Source organism: Mustela nivalis, assembly GCF_964662115.1.
Source record: "Mustela nivalis genome assembly, chromosome: 12".
Classification (NCBI taxonomy): domain Eukaryota; kingdom Metazoa; phylum Chordata; class Mammalia; order Carnivora; family Mustelidae; genus Mustela; species Mustela nivalis.
The window spans coordinates 16,395,219-16,421,114 of record NC_139031.1 but is presented as its reverse complement, the minus strand read 5'-3'; the positions used below and the strand labels follow the sequence as shown (position 1 = coordinate 16,421,114).

The 25,896-nt window shown below is 43.0% G+C and overlaps 1 long non-coding RNA gene across 1 annotated transcript; it reads right to left on the bottom strand.

The window, feature by feature from the left end:
- Window positions 1-917: 917 nt before the first annotated feature.
- Window positions 918-24,311, bottom strand: LOC309845391. Its single transcript, XR_014301264.1, has 3 exons — window positions 23,447-24,311; window positions 1,765-1,825; window positions 918-1,664 (listed from the first exon to the last, which is right to left on the bottom strand). It is a non-coding gene; the product is annotated as an uncharacterized lncRNA (long non-coding RNA).
- Between the last annotated feature and the right edge of the window lie 1,585 nt (window positions 24,312-25,896).

Genomic DNA, 25,896 nt, shown 5'->3' with positions numbered 1-25,896 from the left:
GATAGCTGGTTTTCCATAACAAATTCCATAAATTTTTAAGTTAAAAAAAAAGACTCCATTTAAGAAGAGAATAATGATAGTAGAAGTCGTTGGGATTAGGGCAAAAGTCAAGAAGATAGTACGTGAATTTTTGAAGTTTGGGAAAAATGCTGCCAAAGTGAAAGCTCATATCTGGGTGTATGGACCACAAGTGAACTTAAAATAGAGATTTCTAGGTCAGAAATCTTTGTTCCTAAGCATTTTGAAGACATTACTCCATTGTCTTCTAGCTTCTCAAGTGCTGGGAAGATGTCAGAAATCATCTTGACTTTAGACCCCTCATACATGCTTATGTTTTTCTCTCTCTGGAAACTTCTAGGGTCTTCTGTTAATCCTCAGAACTCCAGAGTTCCATGATGATGTGTGTTGGCAAGGGCCAGTTTTTATCCTGTGTGCTGGACACATGGTGGGCTTTTTCTGATGTGTATTAGCTCTGGGATATTTTCTTTTCTTTTCTTTTTTAAAAATTGAGATATATTTGACATATCACACTGTGTAAGTTTAAGGTGTACAACATACCTATTTGGTACATTTTATGTTGTAGTATGATTGTCATTGTAGCTTTAGTAAACATCTCTGTGATGTCACGTAATGATCACTTCGTCCATTGGCGACAGTTAAGATCTAATTTCTTAGCAAATTGAATGATTATAATAGTTGTATTGTCTATCATCCCTGTACTCTATCTTAGGTCTCCAGGTCTTAATTATTTATTAGTTGCTGGTTTGTACCCTTAAATATTGCTCCCATTCACCCACCCCTAATCCCTGGGAATCACCATTTTACTCTTTTACAATTTGTTTTTTTGTTTTGTTTTGTTTTTTGGTTTTGAAGATTCCACATATAAGGGATACCATGCAGCATTTGTCTTTCTCTAATGTACCTCTCTTAGCATAATATGCTCAAGATTTATCCATGTTGTTGCACACGGCAGCATTTCCCTTTCTCTCTAGGCTGAGTAGTGTTCCACTGTATATATATATGTACCACCTCTTCTTTAGCCAGTCTGCTAAATGTCCATCTGCTGATGGACACAAACGTGGTTTCCATATCTTGGCTGTTGTGAATAGTGCAGTGATGGGTATGGGAGCCCATATGTCTCTCGGTTCCCTGTTTTCATCTCCTTTGGAGACAGACCCAGCAGTGGGATTGCTGGACAGCATGGTAGTTCTAGCATTTTATTTCTGCTCTCAGACATTTATTTACAAAGAACTTTTCTGTTCTCTGCAAGTTTTATTTTTAAAGCATACTCTCCTTATTTCCTAGATGCTGTATCTGCTTTTTATCTTTCTTAGGATACACATTTTTGTTTTGCATTGTTTTCTTCTCTGTATATAGTCTTTGTTTCCTCTAAGTTGAAAACCAATTTTTTTTTTTTCCTGTTCGTGTTCTGTTTTTCATCATAAATGCTTTCCTCAAATGTCAGGGGATCCCTGGTTTGTCACTTTATGATGACAAGGAATTAAAAAGTGATGGGAAGAGAGAATACCCAAAAGAATTGAGAAGAGGGACTTAGATATTGTGCCGTTGGTGTTCACAGCAGCATCGGTCCCAGTGGCCAAAAGGTGGTAACAATCTCAGTGTCATCAGCAGAGGTGTGGGTGAATGAAGGGAATATTATCCAGCTATAAAGGAATGAAATTATATGATTGAATCTTGAAAGCATTATACTAAGTGAGATGAGCCAAACACTAAAGAATACAAATATTGCGTGATTTCACTTACCTGAAATATCTTGAGTAGGCCAATTCACAGAAACAGAAAGGAGAACAGAGGTTGCCAGGGGCTGGAGGGAGATGGAGTGAGAGTTATTGCTTAATGGATAAAGAGTTTCTGTTTGGGGTGATGAAAAGTTGTGGAAATAGAAGGTGGTGGTGCTTGCACAACATTGTGAATGGGCTTAATGCCACTGAATTGTGAAATTATAAAGGGCCAAGATGGCATATTTTATGTGACACATATTTTACCACAATAGGGAAAAAAGTGATTGGCAGCCCTGAGCCCATTGGTAGAGCTGATGGGCTGTGAGTATCCCTGAAAGGATTCTGGGTAGGCCAGATCCTGAGGGACCCTGGATTTCAGAATCCTGAGATCCCGCAGCGAAGCCTCTCTCAAGGTCAGGCCTGAGGCTTACAGTCCTGGCTGCTGGAGTGGCAGGAAGTCAGGGAAGAAGGCTGGGAGGAGAAAGTGTCAATATTCCGGAAGAGTTCCCACTGAACATTCAGCTCTTTTTGTGAGGACGGCTAAAAACTTCAGCTGTGGGGCACCTCGGTGCTCAGTGGGTTGGGCGTACGCTCTTGATCTTGGCTCAGGTCTTGACCTCAGGGTCGTGCATTTGAATCCTGTGTTGGGCCCTGAATCCTGTGCTGGGTGTGGAGCCTACTTAAAACAGAACAAAACAGGGGCGCCTGGGTGGCTCAGTGGGTTAAAGCCTCTGCCTTCGTCTCAGGTCATGATCCCCGGGTCCTGGCATCGAACCCCGCATCAGGCTCTCTGGTCAGCAGGGAGCCTGCTTCCTCCTCTTTCTCTCCTGCCTCTCTGCCTACTTGTGATCTCTGTCTGTCAAATAAATAAATAAAATCTTAAAAAAAAACCAACCAAACAAACAAAAAACCAAAACAACAACAACAGCAAAATTCAGCCATGCCTAATGTGTGCTGGACCAGGGACCCCCGCCTTACTCTCTCTGGCAAGTGTATAAAGAGGTTGTCATTTGGACTGTGCCAAGGGAAGTCACCTTGAGTCTTCTCAGTGCTTCCCACACTCATTTCCAGCCGGTCTGTCTATTTTCAGACCTTTCTCCATCCTTGCTTCCAGAGCTTCCTGATTCCTAAAATGTCCAGATCTTTCAGGAGTTCTGAAGGGGAAAAATAGGCTGCCTCTCAGTTTTCCTCACTGCAGCTTAGGAATTTGATTTTGTGGATTTATATCTTTTGTTTTTTTAAATCTGTTATTTTAATGATACTTAATTTCTTTAACCTGTGACTTATTTATGAACACTTTAGTTTAAAATAAATTTCAAGTACCTTCTTTTTTCTTTCTTTTCTTTTTTTTTTTTTTTTTAAGATTTTATTGATTTATTTGACAGAGAGAGAGAGGAGTATAAGCAAGGGGAATGTGAGAGGGAGAAGCGGCTTTCCACTGAGCAGGGAGCCTGATGTGGAACTCTATCCCAGGACTCTGGGATCATGACCTGAGCTGAAGGCCAATGCTTACCCGACTGGGCCACCCAGGTGCCCCTGAAGTATCTTTTCTATAGCTGATTTCCTAATTGCATTATGGCCAAGGATGTGGATAATATCCTTATCCTTATGTGGATAACATCCGTAATGCAATTATGGCCACATCCTTGGCCAGAGATATCCCCCTCTCTCTCTGCCTATAGAGTCCTAATTTTATTTTATTTTATTTTTAAAGAGATTTTCATTTATTCATTGAGAGAGAGAGAGAATTGGGAGAGAGAGGCAGAGGGAGCAGGAGAAGCAGATTCAATGCTGAGCAGGGAGCTGGATGTGGGGCCCAATCCCAGAACTCCGGGGTCACAACTGGAGACAAAGGCTGATGCCTAATTGACTGAGCCATCCAGGTGCCCCTGTTTTATTTTTAAAAGATTTTATTTATTTATTTGAGAGAGAGAGGGAGAGCATGCAAGTGTGAGTGGCAGGGAGGGGCAGGAGGAGAGGGAGAGAGAATCTCAAGCAGACTTCCCGCTGAGTGCAGAGCCCAACCAGGGGTTGGATCTCATCACCCTGAGATCACTACCTGAGCCAAAATCAGAAGTTGGATGCTTAACTGACTGAGCCACCCAGGTGCTCCAGAGTCCTAGACATTTTAGACAACTTTAAAAAAAAATTCGGGCCACCTGGGTGGCTCAGTGGGTTAAAGCCTCTGCCTTCGGCTCTGGTCATGATCCCAGGGTCCTGGGATTGAGCCCCGCATCGGGCTCTCTGCTCAGTGGGGAGCCTGCTTCTTCCTCTCTCTCTGCCTGCCTCTCTTTCTACTAGTGATCTCTGTCTGTCAAATAAATTAATAAAATCTTTAAAAAACACCTCAAGCACAATTAACCTCCAGTCTTACATTAGTTTCAGGTGTACAATGTAATGATTGAACAATTCTTTCCGTTTCTCAGTGCTCGTCACATTAAGTGTCCTGTTGATCCCCTTCGTCTACTGTGACTTCGACGTTTGTGTGTTGACCTTTATGTAATTGACCCTTCGAAGTAGACAAGACAAGATGGGATGATTATTATTATTATTATAGGCAGGCAGTCAGGGGCCCAGAGAATTGTAAAGATTTGCTCTAAGTCCTGCAGTAAGGCTAGAACAGAACTGAGGAATGGGAAGGAAGCAGAGCCCGCTGGTTTAGAGCTTGCACTCCAGTCCAGGTGCTTGGCTTGTGTCTAGGCTCAGCCTCTTCTTTACTAGCCATCTGCAAACTTGTACTAGCTCCTACACACTAGCTTTGTGGCTGGGAGCTTTACATATACGGCACATGGTAAACACTTGATGATAGCTGACCACTCTCATTATTATTTCTATTTTTATCTTTTATCCAGGGTTCATGGTGCATCTTATATAGAGGAGCCATTGTGTTAAAGGGTGTATCTTTAGAAACTTTCACAGCTACACCTCGGCCCAGCAATTTATATTCTTTTCCGGCCACTGTGCATAGGAGAGATTATGGCCAGAAATACCACAATCTAAGTATAGAAAAGCTTTCTGGATATAATCCACAGAGGGCGTGCAACTCAATTCAGCAAACTCTTGATGGCAATCCTACTATGTGTTAGCACTCCATTCTTATCTAAGAGTTATTTTCTATCTTCAGGGTTTACTGATGCCTTAAACAAGGTAGGTACTCAGGGGGGAAAAAACCTCAAAAAAACCTTTGCAAAATGAATGAGAACAAAAATGCTTAGAACCAAAAGCTGAAAGATGGCGGGGAGAGTAGGAAGTGGGTGAGGGGTTGGCCATCCACTTTATTGTGGATTGTCCTAAATAAAAGGAATTATCTGGGTTGCACAGGCTGTCAGGTGCTAATCCCTACAATAATCAGCCTTGGGGCTCTCAGAGCCAGAGAATCAACCAGCTGGGAGGGAGAGCAGCCAGTGGTCCATGTCCACCGGGCTGTTTGTGTGGAAACAGAGTCCTCTCTTTCTCTTTGGCGCACACAAACCGCTGACAGTCTTAAAATAAAGGTGCGTGATGGGTCTCTGAATTGGACCCCTGGAAGGAGGCCAGCCCCCATCTCTCTTATGGCCGATGCCATGCTCCACGTCTGCCTTCATGAGACCGGCTTTTAAAATCTGTCTTCCACTTCGACTCTTCCCATCTCCCGCTCTCTCTTACATCCTGGAGGGTGGTGGGGAAATTGTGCAGTTCTCTGTGCCGTCTCCCCACACTTCCCCCACAAAAGAGAGATTTTCCAGGGTCTGTTCTCTACTCCCACCACATTGTGAAGAGTGTGACGTGAAGGGACATTTTTAAAAAAAACCCTTTTTGTTCTGAAATAATTTTAGAGTAAAGTTGTAAAAAGAGCACAAAGCATTTCAGTATACCCCTCACCCAGCTGCCGTAATGTTAACATTTTATATAACTATCACACAGTAATCAAAACCAGGAAATTAACATGGATACAACAATAGTAACTAAACTGGAGACTTTATTCAGATCGAGTCCATTTCTCCATTCATGTCCTTTTTCTGTCCCAGGAATCAATCCCATATCCCATGTTGCATTTAATCATCATGTCTCTTAATAGCCTTCAGCCTAAGATAGTTCCTTAGTCTTTCTTGGTCTTTTATGACCTTGAAACTGTTGAAAAGTGCTTATAAGTTGTTTCATGGATCATTTGGGTTTGTCTAATGTATTTTCATGATTAGGTTGTGGTTCGCAAGTGCTACAAATTGAATTGTTCCCCCTTCCAAATTCATATGATGGAACCCTAAACCCCAATGTGACTGCCCTTGGAGATAAGGTCTTTAAAAAGGTGGTTAAGGTTAAATGAGGTCCTAAGTGTGGGGTCCTGATCTGATACCAGGGGTACATGATATCAATAGTTCTTATTACTGGTGCTTTTCCCTCTGTTATTCAGCTAAGGTGTGTCTGAAGGGATGGAATGTAAAGTTACTGTGTTTCCTCTTACAATTAATACATATCTTGGGGAGGAGCTTTTAGATTATAGAAATACTCTGCTTTTCCTCAAACTCTCAACCACTAATTTTAGCAGCCATGGGTGGATTATTTTTCCCACAGGAATTGTTACTATGGAGTTCTAATGGTGATTTGATATCTCTTTCTTTCCTTCCACACTTATTAATTTAAATTCTTTTGTAAGGATGAGCTATGCCTTATTGCCAGTGTCCTTATTTGTTCAACTATTTTTATTTTTATTTTTTAAAATTTTATTTATTTACTTGACACAGAGAGATCACAAGTAGGCAGAAAGTCAGGCAGAGTTGGGGGTGGGGGAAGCAGACTCCCTGCCGAGCAGAGGGCCTGATGCGGGGGCTTGATCCCAGGACCCTGAGACCATGACCTGAGCTGAAGGCAGAGGCTCAACCCACTGAGCCACCCAGGCGCCCCTGTTCAACTATTTTTAAATGTCAGGATAGACTTGTGTATGTTTATTTTATTCTTATTCTAGGGATCGCAATTAAATATTATTTTGCTTATTGCTCAATTTGTCCCAGCTTTGGTCTCTGGGAACTCTGGTTGGTTTCTATGCTCCTTCAGGAAGCCCTCGTCCTTTTCGAGTCCTTCCCTACTTCTGGCATCATAAAATGTTCCAGGATCATCTAGTATTTTTCTTGCCTGGATGTAGAATCAACTGCTTCTTCAAGGAGCCCTGGTTCCTTTTGTTGGAGGATGGTATTTAGAAACCATGATCTGGGTCATGGGTGTGCTTGTTGGCACTGGGTTGCCAATAATAAAGGGACATTTTTCCTTCCAAACATAATTTTCTTTGCTCCCATTTGCCATAGTGCCTGGAGTTTTGAGACTTCTAGAAAACTGTGTGATTGAAAGTAAGTCATCCTGCTACACTTCAGCTACCTCAGAGAGAGACAGTGCGTCTGGAAGGTTGTTCAGTGTGCAGTTAAGATGCAGACATTTCTGGATTGTAAGATAAAGTGATGACGTAACATGAGATAAAAGAGGGCTCCTTGTGAAGGAGGCCCAGGAATAGCCCATAGCTGAGGACAGCCATGACACCACTGACAGGGAGGGACACTGAAGAGAAGGTGGGTGTTCACCTCCTGCTGTTACAGCTCACTCATACACATCCCTAAGGCCAGACCTATGCTGCATAGACCTAGCCCATAGCTGAGGACAGCCATGACACCACTGACTGAAGAGAAGGTGGGTGTTCACCTCCTGCTGTTACAGCTCACTCATACACATCCCTAAGGCCAGACCTATGCTGCATAGACCTAGCCCATAGCTGAGGACAGCCATGACACCACTGACTGAAGAGAAGGTGGGTGTTCACCTCCTGCTGTTACAGCTCTCTCATACACATCCCTAAGGCCAGACCTATGCTGCATTTCACATTTTTTACATTTCTTAAACAGAGAGTGGGACTCCTTCACTCTATTTTGGGAACGTACACAGTATTTTGAGTATTGGGGGTCAGAAAGTTACTGAGAACTGGCAAAAATACTTACGGAATAACCTCAGTAATTTATTTCAAGACACCATAAGCCTAGATATCCACTTTCTAAATGTGTTCCCTTGAAAAATTTTGTTCCTTAATTGCCCTTTTCATATAATTCTGATTCTTTAATTGATCTTGGCTCCTTTCTTCTTTTGAAAGTGCATTTGATCAACTATAAACTCTTCTGGTAATCTACACCTCCTTTCTTCTTAGTATTAGCATGGTGCAGTTTTCTCCATCCATCTACTTTTAATCTATTTGTGTTGTTATAGTTAAAGTGGATTTCATGAAGACAACATATAGTTGGATCTTGTTTTTTGATCTACTCTGACAATCTCTGCCCTTTAATTAATGCATTTGGACTCTAGACATTCAAAGGGATTACTGACATACCTGGATTAATATCTAACACATTCATTACTGTTTTCTGTTTGTTGCCCTTGTTCTCTGCTACTATTTTTGTCTTCAATTCTTTTCTGCTTTATGTAGTTTTTGTTGTTGTTGTTGTTGTTGTTTTAATAAACATATATTTTTATCCCCAGGGGTACAGGTCTGTGAATCACCAGGTTTACACACTTCACAGCACTCACCAAAGCACATACCCTCCCCAATGTCCATAATCCGACCCCCTTCTCTCAAACCCCCTCCCCCCAGCAATCCTCAGTTTGTTTTGTGAGATTAAGAGTCACTTATGGTTTGTCTCCCTCCCAATCCCATCTTGTTTCATTGATTCTTCTCCTACCCACTTAAGCCCCCATGTTGCCTCACCACTTCCTCATATCAGGGAGATCATATGATAGTTGTCTTTCTCTGCTTGACTTATTTCGCTAAGCATGATATGCTCTAGTTCCATCCATGTTGTCGCAAATGGCAAGATTTCATTTCTTTTGATGGCTGCATAGTATTCCATTGTGTATATATACCACATCTTCTTGATCCATTCATCTGTTGATGGACATCTAGGTTCTTTCCATAGTTTGGCTATTGTGGACATTGCTGCTATAAACATTTAGGTGCACGTGCCCCTTTGGATCACTACATTTGTATCTTTAGGGTAAATACCCAATAGTGCAATTGCTGGGTCATAGGGCAGTTCTATTTTCAACATTTTGAGGAACCTCCATGCTGTTTTCCAGAGTGGCTGCACCAGCTTGCATTCCCACCAACAGTGTAGGAGGGTTCCCCTTTCTCCGCATCCTCACCAGCATCTGTCATTTCCTGACTTGTTGATTTTAGCCATTCTGACTGGTGTGAGGTGATATCTCATTGTGGTTTTGATTTGTATTTCCCTGATGCCGAGTGATATGGAGCACTTTTTCATGTGTCTGTTGGCCATCTGGATGTCTTCTTTGCAGAAATGTCTGTTCATGTCTTCTGCCCATTTCTTGATTGGATTATTTGTTCTTTGGGTGTTGAGTTTGCTAAGTTCTTTATAGATTCTGGACACTAGTCCTTTATCTGATATGTCGTTTGCAAATATCTTCTCCCAGTCTGTCAGTTGTCTTTTGATTTTGTTAACTGTTTCCTTTGCTGTGCAAAAGCTTTTGATCTTGATGAAATCCCAATAGTTCATTTTTGCCCTTGCTTCCCTTGCCTTTGGCGTTGTTGCTAGGAAGATGTTGCTGCGGCTGAGGTCGAAGAGGTTGCTGCCTGTGTTCTCCTCAAGAATTTTGATGGATTCCTTTCGCACATTGAGGTCCTTCATCCATTTTGAGTCTATTTTTGTGTGTGGTGTAAGGAAATGGTCCAATTTCATTTTTCTGCATGTGGCTGTCCAATTTTCCTAACACCATTTATTGAAGAGGCTGTCTTTTTTCCATTGGACATTCTTTCCTGCTTTGTCGAAGATTAGTTGACTGTAGAGTTGAGGGTCTATTTCTGGGCTCTCTATTCTGTTCCATTGATCTATTTGTCTGTTTTTGTGCCAGTACCATGCTGTCTTGATGATGACAGCTTTGTAATAGAGCTTGAAGTCCGGAATTGTGATGCCATCAACGTTGGCTTTCTTTTTCAATATCCCTTTGGCTATTCAAGGTCTTTTCTGGTTCCATATAAATTTTAGAATTATTTGTTCCATTTCTTTGAAAAAGATGGATGGTACTTTGATAGGAATTGCATTAAATGTGTTGATTGCTTTAGGTAGCATAGACATTTTCACAATATTTATTCTTCCAATCCAGGAACATGGAACATTTTTCCATTTCTTTGTGTCTTCCTCAATTTCTTTCATGAGTACTTTATAGTTTTCTGAGTATAGATTCTGTGCCTCTTTGGTTAGGTTTATTCCTAGGTATCTTATGGTTTTGGGTACAATTGTAAATGGGATTGACTCCTTAATTTCTCTTTCTTCTGTCTTGCTGTTGGTGTAGAGAAATGCAGCTGATTTCTGTGCATTGATTTTATATCCTGACACTTTACTGAATTCCTGTACAAGTTCTAGCAGTTTTGGAGTGGAGTCTTTTGGGTTTTCCACATATAGTATCATATCATCTGCGAAGAGTGATAATTTGACTTCTTCTTTGCTGATTTGGATGCCTTTAATTTCATTTTGTTGTCTGATTGCTGAGGCTAGGACCTCTGGTACTATGTTGAATAGCAGTGGTGATAATGGACAGCCCTGCCGTGTTCCTGACCTTAGCGGAAAAGCTTTCAGTTTTTCTCCACTGAGAATGATATTTGCAGTGGGTTTTTCATAGATGGCTTTGATGATATTGAGGTATGTGCCCTCTATCCCTACACTTTGAAGAGTTTTGATCAGGAAGGGATGCTGTACTTTGTCAAATGCTTTTTCAGCATCTATGGAGAGTATCATATGGTTCTTGTTCTTTCTTTTATTGATGTGTTGTATCACATTGACTGATTTGCGGATGTTGAACCAACCTTGCAGCCCTGGAATAAATCCCACTTGGTCGTGGTGAATAATCCTTTTAATGTACTGTTGAATCCTATTGGCTAGTATTTTGTTGAGTATTTTCGCATCTGTGTTCATCAAGGATATTGGTCTATAGCTCTCTTTTTTGATGGGATCCTTGTCTGGTTTTGGGATCAAGGTGATGCTGGCCTCATAAAATGAGTTTGGAAGTTTTCCTTCCATTTCTATTTTTTGGAACAGTTTCAGGAGAATAGGAATTAGTTCTTCTTTAAATGTTTGGTAGAATTCCCCTGGGAAGCCGTCTGGCCCTGGGCTTTTGTTTGTTTGGAGATTTTTAATGACTGTTTCAATCTCCCTACTGGTTATGGGTCTGTTCAGGCTTTCTATTTCTTCCTGGTTCAGTTGTGGTAGTTTATATGTTTCTAGGAATGCATCCATTTCTTCCAGATTGTCAAATTTATTGGCATAGAGTTGCTCATAGTATGTTCTTATAATAGTTTGTATTTCTTTGGTGTTAGTTGTGATCTCTCCTCTTTCATTCATGATTTTATTTATTTGGGTCCTTTCTCTTTTCTTTTTAATAAGTCGGTCCAGGGGTTTATCAATTTTATTAATTCTTTCAAAGAACCAGCTCCTAGTTTCGTTGATTTGCTCTATTCTTTTTTTGGTTTCTATTTCATTGATTTCTGCTCTGATCTTTATGATTTCTCTTCTCCTGCTGGGCTTAGGGTTTCTTTCTTGTTCTTTCTCCAGCTCCTTTAGGTGTAGGGTTAGGTTGTGTACCTGAGACCTTTCTTGTTTCTTGAGAAAGGCTTGAACCGCTATATATTTTCCTCTCAAAATTGCCTTTGTTGTGTCCCACAGATTTTGAACCGTTGTATTTTCATTATCATTTGTTTCCATGATTTTTTTCAATTCTTCTTTAATATCCCGGTTGACCCATTCATTCTTTAGAAGGATGCTGTTTAGTCTCCATGTATTTGGGTTCTTTTCAAACTTCCTTTTGTGGTTGAGTTCTAGCTTTAGAGCATTGTGGTCTGAAATTATGCAAGGAATGATCCCAATCTTTTGATACCGGTTGAGTCCTGATTTAGGACCGAGGATGTGATCTATTCTGGAGAATGTTCCATGTGCACTAGAGAAGAATGTGTATTCTGTTGCTTTCGGATGAAATGTTCTGAATATATCTGTGATGTCCATCTGGTCCAGTGTGTCGTTTAAGGCCTTTATTTCCTTGCTGATCTTTTGCTTGGATGATCTGTCCATTTCAGTGAGGGGAGTGTTAAAGTCCCCTACTATTATTGTATAATTGTTGATGTGTTTCTTTGATTTTGTTATTAATTGGTTTATATAGTTGGCTGCTCCCACGTTGGGGGCATAGATATTTAAAATTGTTAGATCTTCTTGTTGGACAGACCCTTTGAGTATGATATAGTGTCCTTCCTCATCTCTTATTATAGTCTTTGGCTTAAAATCTAATTGATCTGATATAAGGATTGCCACTCCTGCTTTCTTCTGATGTCCATTAGCATGGTAAATTGTTTTCCACCCCCTCACTTTAAATATGGAGGTGTCTTCGGGCTTAAAATGAGTTTCTTGGAGGCAACATATAGATGGGTTTTGTTTTTTTATCCATTCTGATACCCTGTGTCTTTTGACAGGGGCATTTAGCCCATTAACATTCAGGGTAACTATTGAGAGATATGAATTTAGTGCCATTTTATTGCCTGTAAGGTGACTGTTACTGTATATGGTCTCTGTTCCTTTCTGATCTACCACTTGTAGGCTCTCTCTTTGCTTAGAGGACCCCTTTAAATATTTCCTGTAGAGCTGGTTTGGTGTTTGCAAATTCTTTCAGTTTTTGTTTGTCCTGGAAGCTTTTAATCTCTCCTTCTATTTTCAATGATAACCTAGCTGGATATAGTATTCTTGGCTGCATGTTTTTCTCGTTTAGTGCTCTGAAAATATCATGCCAGCTCTTTCTGGCCTGCCAGGTCTCTGTGGATAAGTCAGCTGCCAATCTAATATTTTTACCATTATATGTTACAGACTTCTTTTCCCGGGCTGCTTTCAGGATTTTCTCTTTGTCACTGAGACTTGTAAATTTTACTATTAGGTGACGGGGTGTTGGCCTATTCTTATTGATTCTGAGGGGCGTTCTCTGAACCTCCTGAATTTTGATGCTCATTCCCTTTGCCATATTGGGGAAATTCTCCCCAACAATTCTCTCCAGTATACCTTCTGCTCCCCTCTCTCTTTCTTCTTCTTCTGGAATCCCAATTATTCTAATGTTGTTTCGTCTTATGGTGTCACTTATCCCTCGAATTCTCCCCTCGTGGTCCAGTAGCTGTTTGTCCCTCTTTTGCTCAGCTTCTTTATTCTCTGTCATTTGGTCTTCTATATCACTAATTCTTTCTTCTGCCTTATTTATCCTAGCAGTGAGAGCCTCCATTTTTTATTGCACCTCATTAATAGCCTTTTTGATTTCAACTTGGTTAGATTTTAGTTCTGTTATTTCTCCAGAAAGGGCTTTTATATCTCTCGAGAGGGTTTCTCTAATATCTTCCATGCCCTTTTCAAGCCCGGCTAGAACCTTGAGAATTGTCATTCTGAACTCTAGATCTGACATATTACCAATGTCTGTATTGATTAGGTCCCTAGCCTTCGGTACTGCCTCTTGTTCTTTTTTTGGTGGTGAATTTTTCCGTCTTGTCATTTTGTCCAGATAAGAGTATATGAAGGAGCAAGTAAAATACTAAAAGGGTGGCAACAACCCCAGGAAAATATGCTTTAACCAAATTAGAAGAGATCCAAAATCGTGAGGGGGGAGAAAGGGGATAAAAAGAGGTTCAAAAAGGAAGAAAGAAAAAAAAGAAAAAAGAAAAAAACAAAGAAAAGAATTAAAAAAAAAGAAAACAAATAAGAAAAATATAAAAAAGAAAGAATATATATATTAGATAAACTGGTTAAAAAACGTTAAAAAAGAAAAAGGTAAAAGTTAAAAAAAAATTTTACCAGAATGCGAGAAAAAAAACAAAAAATGAAAAAGAAAAAAATTAAATTAACAGCAAGACTAAAAAAAATCACAGGGAAAACACCATGAGTTCCTTGCTTTGCTTTCTCCTCCTCTGGAATTCTGCTGCTCTCCTTGGTATTGAAACCGCACTCCTTGTAGGTGAACTTGGTCTCGGCTGGATTTCTTGTTGATCTTTTGGGGGAGGGGCCTGTTGTAGTGATTCTCAAGCGTCTTTGCCCCAGGCGGAATTACACCGCCCTTACCCGGGGCCGGGGTGAGTAATCCGCTCGGGTTTGCTTTCAGGAGCTTTTGTTCCCTGAGCGCTTTCCGTAGAGTTCCGGAGGACGGGAATACAAATGGCGGCCTCCTGGTCTCCGGCCCGGAGGAGCCGAGAGCCCAGGGCCCCACTCCTCAGTGCGCCCTCAGAGAACAGCGCCCAGTTACTCCCGTCTGCCTGACCTCCGGCCGCGCTCCGAGCTCACCGAGCCTGCGACCAGTTCAAGGTAACCCCGAGCTGCGAGCTTACTGTCGGCTCTGTCTCTGTAGCCGGCTTTCCCGTTCCAATACCCGCAAGCTCTGCGACACTCAGACACCCCCGATCCTTCTGTGACCCTGCGGGACCTGAGGCCACGCTGACCCCGCGTGGGCTTCGCTCCGGTTTAGCCTCTGGAGCGATGTCTCTCAGCGGAACAGACTTTTAAAAGTCCTGATTTTGCCGTTGCTCCGCCGCTTGCCGGGAGCCGGCCCCTCCCCCCGGGGTCTATCTTCCCGTCGCTTTGGAATCACTTCTCCGCGGGTCCTACCTTTCAGAAAGTGGTTGTTTTTCTGTTTCCAGAATTGCTGTTCTTCTTCTCTTCGATCTGCCGATGGATTTTCAGGTGTTTGCAATCTTTAGATAAGCTATCTAGCTGATCTCCGGCCAGCTGAAGTAGTCTCAGCCTGCTACTTCTCCGCCATCTTGACTCCTCTCCCTGCTTTATGTAGTTTTAAATGAGCATTTTATATGATCCCACTTTCTCTCCTTTCTTAGCATATCACTTAAACTCTTTTTTTAAAACCTTTTTAGTAGTTGCCCCAGAGTTTATAATATACATTTACAACTAATCCAAGTCCACTTTCAAATAACACTATGCCAATTTGTGGGTAGTGTGAGGATCTTATAATAACAAAATAACCCTAATTGCTTCCTCCTATCATTGCTGCCATTCATTTCACTTATTCATGAGCATACATAAATATATATAAGATACATACATAAGTATATAAAGACATAGCATATAAGATATGTTATAATCCATAAGAATACCCAATTGAATATATTGTTGCTATTATTATGAACAGTTTTCTGTCAGATCAATTAAGAATAAAAAAATGAAAGTTATTATTTTGCCTTCACTTATTCCTTATTTAACGCTCTTCTTTTCTTTATGTTGATCCAAGGTTTGACCTATATTATTTTCCTTCTTCCTAAAGAATGTATTTCAATATTTCTTGTAAGACAGATCTACTGGCAACAAATTCCTTCAATTTTTTTCTTTTTAAAGATTTTATTTATTTGATGGGGCGCCTGGGTGGCTCAGTGGGTTAAGCCGCTGCCTTCGGCTCAGGTCATGATCTCAGGGTCCTGGATCGAGTCCCGCATCGGGCTCTCTGCTCAGCAGGGAGCCTGCTTCCTCCTCTCTCTCTCTCTGCCTGCCTCTCTGCCTACTTGTGATCTCTCTCTCTGTCAAATAAATAAATAAAATCTTTAAAAAAAAAAGATTTTATTTATTTGAGACACAGAGAGAGGATGAGCAGTGGGGAGAGGCAGAGGGAGAGCTAGAGAAACAGAGACTCCTTGCTAATCCGGGAGCCCAATGTGGGGCTTGATCCCAGAACCTAGAGATCATGACCTGAGCTGAAGGCAGCCAATTAACCAACTGAGGTACCCAGTCACACCAACGAATGCCCTCAGTTTTCTTTTGTTTGAGAGAGTCTTTATTTCTCCGTCAGTTTTGAAGGATAATTTCTTCAATAAGTTCAATAAGTTCAATTTTTCAATAAGTTCAAAATTCCAGTTTGGTGGTTTTTTTCCTCTCAACATTTAAAATATCCTACTTAACTCTCTTCTTGCATGCCTGGTTTCTGAGAAGAACTCAGATGTAATTCTTATCTTTGTCCCTCTGTAGGTAATGTGTTTCTTTTCCTCTGGCTTTTTTTCCAAAATTTTTCTTTGTGTTTGATTTACTGTAATTAAAAATGATATGCCCAGCTGTACTTTTCTGGGGGCATTTATCCCACATGATTGCTGGGCTCCCTGGATCCACTGTTTTAATATTCTGTTTTAATAATAAAATGCCACTGTTTTAATAATCCACTGATACTAATATTGATATTAGTATCTAATATTAATTTGGGAAAATAGTCATTGTTGTTTCAAGTGTTTCTTCTTTTTTCTTTTTCTGATATCCATATTATGCATATTACTTTTGCAGATGTTCCATAGAACTTGGATACTCTGCTTTTCCCTCCCAGTCTTTATTTTCTTTGTTATGGTTTTGAGAATACAGATATATCCTCTAGATCAGAGAATCTTTCCTCAGCCACATCCAATTGGCTAATGAACTCATCAAAGACATTCTTCATTTCTGTTATAGTGGTTTTTTTAATCTGGCGTTTCTTTTTTTTTTTCTTTCTTAGGATATTCTTCTGTTTACATTGACCATGATTCCTATGTGCTGTCTACTTTATCCATTACAGCCCTTAGCATATATTTTTTAATTGATTAATTTATTTGTTAGAGTATGTGCATGTGTGTGAGTGGTTGGGGGGCAGAGGGAGAGAGAGAGAAGCAGATTCCTCACTGAACATGAAGCCTGACTTGGGGCTCAATCCTACAACCCTGAGATGATGACTTGAGCTGAAATCAAGAGTTGGGTGCTAAACTGATTGAGTCACCCAGGCGCCCCTAGAGCCCTTAGCATATTGTCATAGTTGGGTAAAGTCCTTGGTCTGATAATTCTACCATCCTTCTTTGTCTGGTTCTGATGTTGGCTCTTTTTAAATTGTGTTTTTTCACCTTTTGGTGTGGGCTTGTAATTTTCTCTGGCTAGCTGGACATAACGTATCAGGTAAGAGGGACTGCCATAAGTAGGTCTCTAGTCATGTGTTGGTGAGGTGTGGGAAAGGTGGAGTGTGCCACAGTCTCAGCCTTTCTGTGAGGCTGTGCCTCAGTGCTTTGAGTTTCACAGGTGTTTCTCAGCTCTTTCTCTTCCCTTAGGTGGGACGTGATGTCGAGAAACAGCTGGAGTGGGGTATTTCCCAACCCCCCAGTCAATTAGGCCCTGAAATACCCTACAGACTAGCCTCCTGTTCACCTGAGGGCAGCCCTAACTGAGAACAACGTTCTGGTGTGTTTAAAATGGTTCCTTCCCCCAACCCCTGCTGGAAGCTTGAGGGAGTTTGTCCTCAGATACTTACTGTGGGAATCTGCTGGAGCTCCTGGAAGTAAATCTCACAGTATTTGGGGGGTTTCCTATGACTGGATACCCGCTCCCCCCAGAGTTTTCAACTTTCAGATTTGTCCACACCGAGCCCCTACCAGTTTGTTCATCACAGCTGAGGATTTCCTGCCCGGCACGGGTTCCCTCGGAGGTGCCTCCTCTGTCTGGTAAGTCACGACTCGCCGTGTCCACTCGCTTTTCTCTCCAGGCTCAGGGGCAGTGGTTTGCTCCGTGTCCTCATGTCTCCAACCCAAGAAGAACTTTTGGTTGTTCGGTGTGTTCAGCTTTTTACTTGTCTAGACCGAGTGAGTCCTGAGCTCCTTCCACGTGGAACTAGAAACTGAACGGCCCCTTCTTTCTTTGGCTTCTACCTACCTTCCGGGTTTGGACCCCCTCCTTCCCACTCTCCTACACCCACCCCTCTCCCGCCCCCCGCTGCAACTCTCCTCCCCATCCTGACCCTTGAAACATCCAGTGGATGGCCAGGGACAAAGTATCCGAGAGGTTAATTCAAATGTTTTGGGACCTGTGGATCAAAGAGATGAGGTTGGTGGAAAGGGGGCAAAGACAGAGTTGGAACAACAATAACCTTCCTCGGAGCTCTGCCCTTCCCAGAGTCACCCTGTGGCCCCTGCAGGCTCTCTGGTCTGGCATCTTGGGGATCTGAATGGCTGGCCTGCTGAGCAGACGGGTTCTCCACTGCCAGGCCTTGGGCTCTCTGAAAAGCCAGGTGCACGGCTCTGTGACTTGCAGACTTATGACAGGATTGGTCTGTCTCTGTTGGAAGGAGTTGGCTCCTTGGATTATCAAGCATCTCTATAAATAGGAGAGGACAGGAGCACTTGGCATTTGTAGTGGCAAATCATGTCTTGGAAAACTGTCAGGATTCTCAACACTGACAACATCCTGGGGAAAGGAGACCCGCCAGCTATCATTTATTTATGCTTTCAAAGAGTTCTGGAAACACAGGTAACAATGGGCTGAAGGACAAGGCTTGTCATGTATTAATAAACAGGAAGCCTGATAATTGGGAGGAAGGCTGCCTTCCCTGATGGGTCGTGGGGACTAATGAGGCTTCCTGGGGCTCCAAGCTGGGGCCCTTTTAATGACCTATTAGTGGGGTTACCAGAGAAAGAGAATGGCATTTCCTCCCTGTCCAGCCACTTTTGTCTGAAGAACTTCAAGCTGTTTAATTAGTGAGTCCTTTAAAAGAAGCAGGATGCTGGTCTACCTGGGACGGACCCGGAATAAACAATTACTGAAAGTCTACGAAATGTCAGACACTGGGCTAGGCACTGGGGACACAAAAAGCAAAACTGCGGTCCCTGGCCTGTAGCCTACGGGCTGCCTGATGTTCCAGGTCAAGGATAAAGCCTGTGTCAAGGTGACTAGATCTGTTCATCTGCCATGAGTTCTGGTGTATTTGGGTGCTCAGGGGAGATGCAAAAGAAAGTAAGTCCTAGCCCATTTCTCAAGGGGCTGTGGACTGATAGGGAAGGCAGAAATCAAGACAGTTGGTGGAGGGGAAGAAGATTTTAGTGGAAACAGGAGTAGTAGGACATTGAAGATGGGAGAGGTCGATGTAGGTTGTAATTCAGAGAAGTCACAAAGAAATGGTGTAGGTATGTTTGTAAAGGGAGGATGGGCTGGGCAGGTGCAGGCCTCAGGAGCTGGCCAAAGAGTAGAACTTTGAGATGATGAGGAAACAGGAATCCATGGGAGGTTCCTAGAAGGGAAGGAGGTTGTGTTTGTTTCTAAGGGCTAACAAAGTACCACCCACTGGATCCCTTAATGGGCATTCATTGTCTCAGGGCTCTGGAGATGGAGGTCAGCCACAGACGTGTCCGTGGGGCCACGTGCTCTCTGAGACTCTGGGTGGAACCCTCCTTGCCTCTTCTGAGCCTCAGTTGGTGGCCATCTGTCCTTGGCACTTTGTGGCTTGGTGTTGTGTCACTCTGATCTCTGCCTCTGTCCTCACATTCTAAGGACACCGGGTATGTGACATCAAGGGCCCATTTTTACTCCAGTATGACCTCCTCTGAACTACTGGCATCTGCAGTCCTATTTCCAAAGAAAGTCACATTCTGAGGTACTGGGGGGTTAGCACTTTGAGATACCTCTTTGGGGACATGATTCGATCCGTAACGGGGGGCAGTCGTGTGAATGGAGGGTCCAGCTTGGCCAAGGAGGCTTTTAATAGAAGAAAGGACAGCAGGAGAGGATGAAACAGTGTGTAACCCAGCAAGTCTGACTGGGTTTCAAATCTCCATGATTGAAAGAATGGTGTTGTGGCATATGTTCAATTAATCGATTGTAATGCACTTTATATTTGGAAGGAAAGAAATGTTTTCTTTGCGGAGGTGGGTGGGCAGTGCAGATGGTGGGTTTAGTTTTGGGTGCAGAAGGTAGTTGGAGAGAAGGACTCAGGGTCTGAATGGAGTTTCAGGAAAGGTGTGGATCTGGGAGTCCTTTCCCCGCGGGGGCAGGGATGGGCGGGGGGTGGGGGGCGCTCCTGGCACCCTTGACTTGACTGCCTGTACCCTTGACCCGCTTTTGTTCTTGTTCTGATGTTGAGCATCTGTGTTGGGAATTCTGGTTGTGTGCAACTCCTGTCTCCAATACCATCGAGAGCCCCGTGGTAATAAAGGAATCCGAAGTCCTTTGTGTTGATGGCGTGCTGGGCTTTTTGGGATAATTCTCAAGTAGGAGATAAATCTGCTTAAGGAGTCAGGATGCAGAAGGACTGCACAAGCTGGGCTAAAACTCTTAATTCCACAGTATCTTGTTCATGCCACCATACTTCTGGAAGCCTCCCAGTTAGGACTGGAAGCAGGATGTTTTCTGATCTAATACCCAGAACTACTGCTTTCTTAGAACAATGTCTGTCTTTAAATATCTTGAATCATTTCATAACCACTTTGTGTTGCAATACTGGTGCTATCTCTGTGTTCTCCATGCTTTTCTTCTGGCCTGGTTACCCATTGGTGTTTTTGACTCCATTAGTCAACCTGGTTTACATTTGGCTCTCCTGTGCTGCTGTGTTGGTTGGGGGAGGCCCGAGTGGTCTTAATTGAATCTTATTAGACAGTTAAGCATTGGGGAGGAAGCAGAGGGAGCAGCAAGGACTCTTTAATTCAATTTTCATTGGATGGACTGACTTACGGATACGAGAGATTGGTGGTTAGTGTCAGAAGTGTTTCTGGATCCTGGGAAACAATTTCAGCTCAGGCAAATGTGGGCACAAGAAACTTGGACAAATTCATCTAGAGTACAAGTTTACCTGAAGGCTCAGAATGACTGTCTCTCAGTGCAGGCAGAACAGAACGCAATGAGAAAAAAGGAAGTGCTACTCTCCCGTGGTCAGCTTAAGTTCAACCTTGTGCAGCCCCTGAACCTATATTAGGAACCTGCTTCCTCACCTTCCCCTTGACATAATTAGCCCACAGGCTTATGAAAGCATCTATTTCTTCTTAGCAAAGAGAGGACAACTTCAAAGAGAGGGACGCCAAAAGTAGAGGTGCAAGTTTTGGCGGAAAAGACGGTCAGGTTGATTCATGATGTGACACAACTCTCACATAATTATTTCTTAACATATGCCAGGAAGCAGAAGGCAATCTTTAACCCAAATAAATAATGGTGGCAAGAGAAAAAAAAAATCCTTTCCCTTTGTTCAACACTCCATAATTTAGCAAGCATATTAAATCATGTATTTGACACTCAGGAGTCAGTATCTCAAGAAGTGAAATTTAATCAAATGAAAGTTCTGGACCAGAGGTATTAGATTTGATCAGGAAGATGCCCTTTAAAGTCCTACCCTTTGCATATTCTGAAATGAGGGAGTTGAAACTTGAAAAAGATAATCCACAAGGTCACACAACCAAAACATTTGTGTTGGGTCTGGTTATCCTCAGAGAGGGACCCTCCCCCCCCCCCCCCGCCCCACCCCGTGCCATCAAACCACGGTGAAACGTTTGGAGCAAACAGTTCATTTACTTGTGGCAACTAGGTGTCTGATGTCCAGGTCTCAATTGGGGTTTTTATGCATTGCTCTCATTATGAAAAGAATTGCTAATAATGACATGAAACAAGATTTAAACTCGTAGCTACTGAACAGAGATGATCTATAGTGCTGTTATGTAATGGTACACTCAGGACAAAGGGGAGAGTAAGAAAAAGATGAAAAGCAAATCTCCAGGGCTTCTCTGATTCATGTGAGGAGCAGATGTTAGAAACCCCAGTCCTCCTCGGGGTAATAAACCCCTTCGTCCTTGGGGTGATAAAGCTTAGGGACCATGTTCCTGCTTTGTAAAGCGAGCAAAGCCTGGTCGTCCTCCCCCAGAAATGGCCAGCATTATTAGCTCCCTACAGAGAAAGCTGGGCTCTCTCTCCTGAGTGGTCCCATTAGGATGATCTAGGGCACTCTGGAGCAGAACCCTTCAGTGTATGGGGGACCATACTGCTGGCTCTAGGGTAGGGAATGTTCCTATGCAGAAATGGCACTGGAGAATTGTTCCCTGTCCCTACTTGCTGAGTCCTTAGTAGGGAACCCGGTGAGTCCCCTGGAGGGCCTGCTCAGCATCTACTCTGGTCACCATGCTGCTGGTGCCCCTCCCCCACCATGTCTTCGCCTGCGTCAGCGTCACACAAGACCATAGAGTGAAAAGTGGGAGAAGTCTAACCGCGTGGAGCTTTGCTGACCTGAAGCCAAAACATTTCATTCAAATGCACAAACACTGGGAGGGACACAGACCTGAGCACGACACAGGTGCTTGCCCCCCAGGAACAAGGAGGCCCCCTCCCGATCTCCCCCACACCCCATATGTGCTCTCAGCCAGCTTGCTTCTTTCCTTCCGGCACCCATCAGGACATGTCATGATCTTTAGGAGTAGACTTTGCGTTATTTTTTATTTATTTATTTTTAAAAAGATTTTATTTATTTATTTGACAGAGAAAGACACAGGGATAGAGGGAACACAAGCAGGGGGAGTAGGAGAGGGAGAAGCAGGCTTCCCACCCAGCAGAGAGCCCGATGTGGGGCTCGATCGCCGGACCCTGGGATTGTGACCTGAGCCGAAGGCAAACACCCATCGACTGAGCCACCCAGTGACCCCTAGACTTCCCGTTCTTGTTACTGTTTGGTTTTTCTCCCCTCACGGGCTGTAAGCCCTAGTTGGGCAGGAGTCCTGTCCTGTCTGCAGGACCCACAACAGTGCCGCGCACCTTGAGGCTATCAATACGCGTTGACTGAATGAATGAGCGCACAGTTTGGAGAACGAGCCTCACCACCTCCCTTCATGAATTTCATTCTGAGCTGAAATGGCCCCAGTTGCTTTTGTAGTGGACGTTTTGTCTCCTGTGGTAGTTACATCCCACGTGACCTTGTCCCTCCTCCTTCAGACCTGCAACCTTCCCCTCCCTTGTCTCCTTGTCAGAGGCACTCTTGAGCTTCTAGAGCTCTCCAAGGCAGTTTTTGGGCTCGAGGCTGGCTTGGATCTCGGGAGGGCTGCTTTCGCGGGATTTCCCAGGCCTTGGTTGAGAGTGCGCGCTTGCACGAAGTGGACGTCTGAAGTGTGAGAGGCTCCTGCCCTGGGTGCAGGCGGGAGCCCGCCACCTCCACCCCTGCTGGCCAGCACTGAGGGCCCTCCTGGCCTTCATCTGGGCTGGCTCTCCCTGCAGTTTGCGGGGAATCTCTGGTCAGAGTCTTCGCCCTTGTGGCTCCCCTTTGTTCTGCGCTGCCCTGTCTTTCCGGCCTCGCCCAGCCCGCCTGGCGCCCCTTCCCCACACACTACTTAACCCACAGCTTGCTTCTCCGCCTTGCCTGCCTAATTTGGCTCAGGGATCTGGCTCATACCTGTAAATCCCCACCAGCCTTTGAGTTCTCCGAGAGGCAAAAAGAAAGCCCTGCAGGGTTGGGAGCGATTCCTTTTCTGTCTCCGAAGACAGAAGGGAATAACGATTCTCTAGAAAGAGGAGAGTTTATTATTTACAGCATCTGACCTTCCCTAAGAAGGCAAAGATTTTTGTCTTTTAATCTATTCTCCTTCCTTTCAGGAGTTTGAAAGAAAAGGCAATCCTGGGTCCTTAATGGCATTTGGTATTGTGTGTGTGTGTGTGTGTGTGTGTGTGTGTGTGTGTGATCACTTTCCCTTTGATTTTCAGACGTAATTTCTCATCCCTAGGCGAAGCCACTGGTTCCTGATGCCCTTCAGCTAGGGTATTGTTGCCCGCCTGTACTCTGCATTAAAAAAAAAAACCAAAAACCAAAAACCAAACAAACCAAAAAACTCAACAACACCCAGAACCTAATGGGTTAAAACCACCACTGTTTGTTTACAGTTCTGCATCTTGGACTGGGTTTAGCTAGTGGGCTTTTGCTGGTCTCACCTGGTGTCACTCCTAAGTCTGGAGGTGGCGGCCCAGATGGCCTCAGTCACGGGCGGCGGTTAGCTGGGCCTGCAGGCTGGGATGCATCTGTTCTCGAAGTGGCCTCTCCTGAAGAGTTCATCTTCCTCCTGCTGAGATCCAAACCCCGATGAGGAAGTACATGTTTAACTTCTGTTGGTTTAACATTTGGCCCATTTGGCCCCAGCAAGTCACATGGCCAAGCTCAAGACCCCATGCAGAGAGGGGTTACCCGAGAGCACCCATACTGAGAGGCACGAGTCACTGGGCATGGTTACCGTAACCGTCTCCCCACAGCTGTAAAGAGGTGCCTTACTGATGGGCTTGGCTTTTCATTTGCTTCAACAAACCCATAACATTCTCTCCTGACTCTGCTAATCACTCTAGAACTAGGTCCTAAAGGTGTTTTCACCACGGGTGTTTCTCAGTCTAGCTCACCTAAACCTCTATGACCCACATTGGCAAATATTTTCCATGAAGGACCATATAGTAAATATTTTAGGCTTTGTCAGCCATATAGGCTCCACAGCTGCTTGCTCCGCCCTTGAAGTGTGGAGGCAGCCATATGTGGTAAGCAAATGAACAGGAATGGCTGCGCTCCAAGAAAACTTTATTTACAAAAGCAGGTGGTAGGCTAGGTTTGCCTATGGACTGTAGGCTGCTGACTCTTGTTCTGAATCCTAATCTCTTAGACTGCCCCCCCCTAAAATGTATGTTATACTCAATATGTATTTGCGTGTATGTTACACTCAAATATCGCTGCTTCTCAAACTTGAAAATTAAATATCATCTTTGTAGAATTTGATTTCATCATGCAAAGTCCTTGACGAATGCATGTTACATAATATTTTCTACCTGATTGTTTAAAATCCTAAATCCATAAACTGTTTTCTATGTATCTTTTAAAGAACTGTGTTAATTGACTAAAATGTCATGATTTGGTTCAGTGAAAGTTGGAGAGGCAACATAATAAGTTATCGAGTACAGACTTCAGTCAGACTGCCTGAGTTGAAGACCTGCTCTAACACTCACTGGCTGTGGGAACATAGTCAAGTTACTTAACTTCTCTGAGCTTTAGTTTTCTCATCTGACAACAGGGATGATGATAGTCCTACTTCATAGGGTTTTTAGGAAGAGTAAACATTGTGGTCCACGAAATTACTTAGAATGGTGCCCAGATCATAGTAAATGCTCAGTTAAAATGCTGAAACATCAAAATATCCTGAAACCCTAACTCCCTTAAATGGTAATTTTTTTTTTTTAAGATTTTACTTATTTATTTGACAGAGAGAGATCACAAGTAGGCAGAGAGGCAGGCAGAGAGAGAGAGAGAGAGAGAGGAGGAAGCAGACTCCCTGCTGAGCAGAGAGTCCCACGCAGGACTCGATCCCAGGACCCCGAGATCATGACCTGAGCCGAGGGCAGCGGCCTAACCCACTGAGCCACCCAGGCGCCCTTAAATGGTAATTTTTTTTGATAAGCATAGGTATAGGACTGTTTCCAGGTTCATAGTGTTGCGGTATAGTTATAAGAACTTGTTAGACCTAAAACTCCGGTATAGTTATAAGAACTTGTTAGACCTAAAACTCAGTACGTCCCTGGATACAAAAATCAGTTACATTTCTAACAACTCTGCAAAGAGAAAATTGAAAACAAATCCATTTACAACAGTATCAAAGGAAGATGACACTTAACCAAGGAGGTGACAGAGTTGTTTACTGAAAAATATAAGAAACTGACAGAAAAAAATAGCAGAAGTGGAAGGACATCTCATGTTCATGGATTAGAAGAATTACTATTGTTAAAATGGGGACCATGTTTCTCAAAGTGGTACATAGACTCAATGCAATGCTTAATAAAACCCCAGTGGTCTTTTTGTAGAAATAAGAAAACACTCCTAAAAATGACGGGGAGCCACCAAAGACCCTGTACAGCCAAAACAGTTTTGAGTAAGAAAAACAAAGCTGGAGGTATCATACTCGTTGATTTTAAGAGATATTGCAAAGCTATAGCAATCACCAATATGGTATTGGTATAGTAACATACAGACTGATGGAACAGAATAGAGCCTCACATATACAGTCAATTAATATTGACAAAGGGGCCAAGAATACTCAATGGGGAAAAACATCTCTTTGTTAAAAGGTATTGGGAAAATTGGAGATCCACATGAAAAATAATGAAATTAGACCGTTATTGAAAAATTGATTCAAAATGGATTAAAGACTTAAATATAAACCCTGAAACAATAAAACCCATAGACAAAAACAGGGAAAAGCTGCTGATATTGGATTGGACACCAAAAGTGCAGACATAAGCAAAAGTAAAGTGGGATCACATCAAACTAAAAAGTTTCTGCACAGCAAAGGTAGTTGTCAACAAAATGAAAAGGCAACCTATGGAATGGGAGAAAATATATGCAGACCATTTAT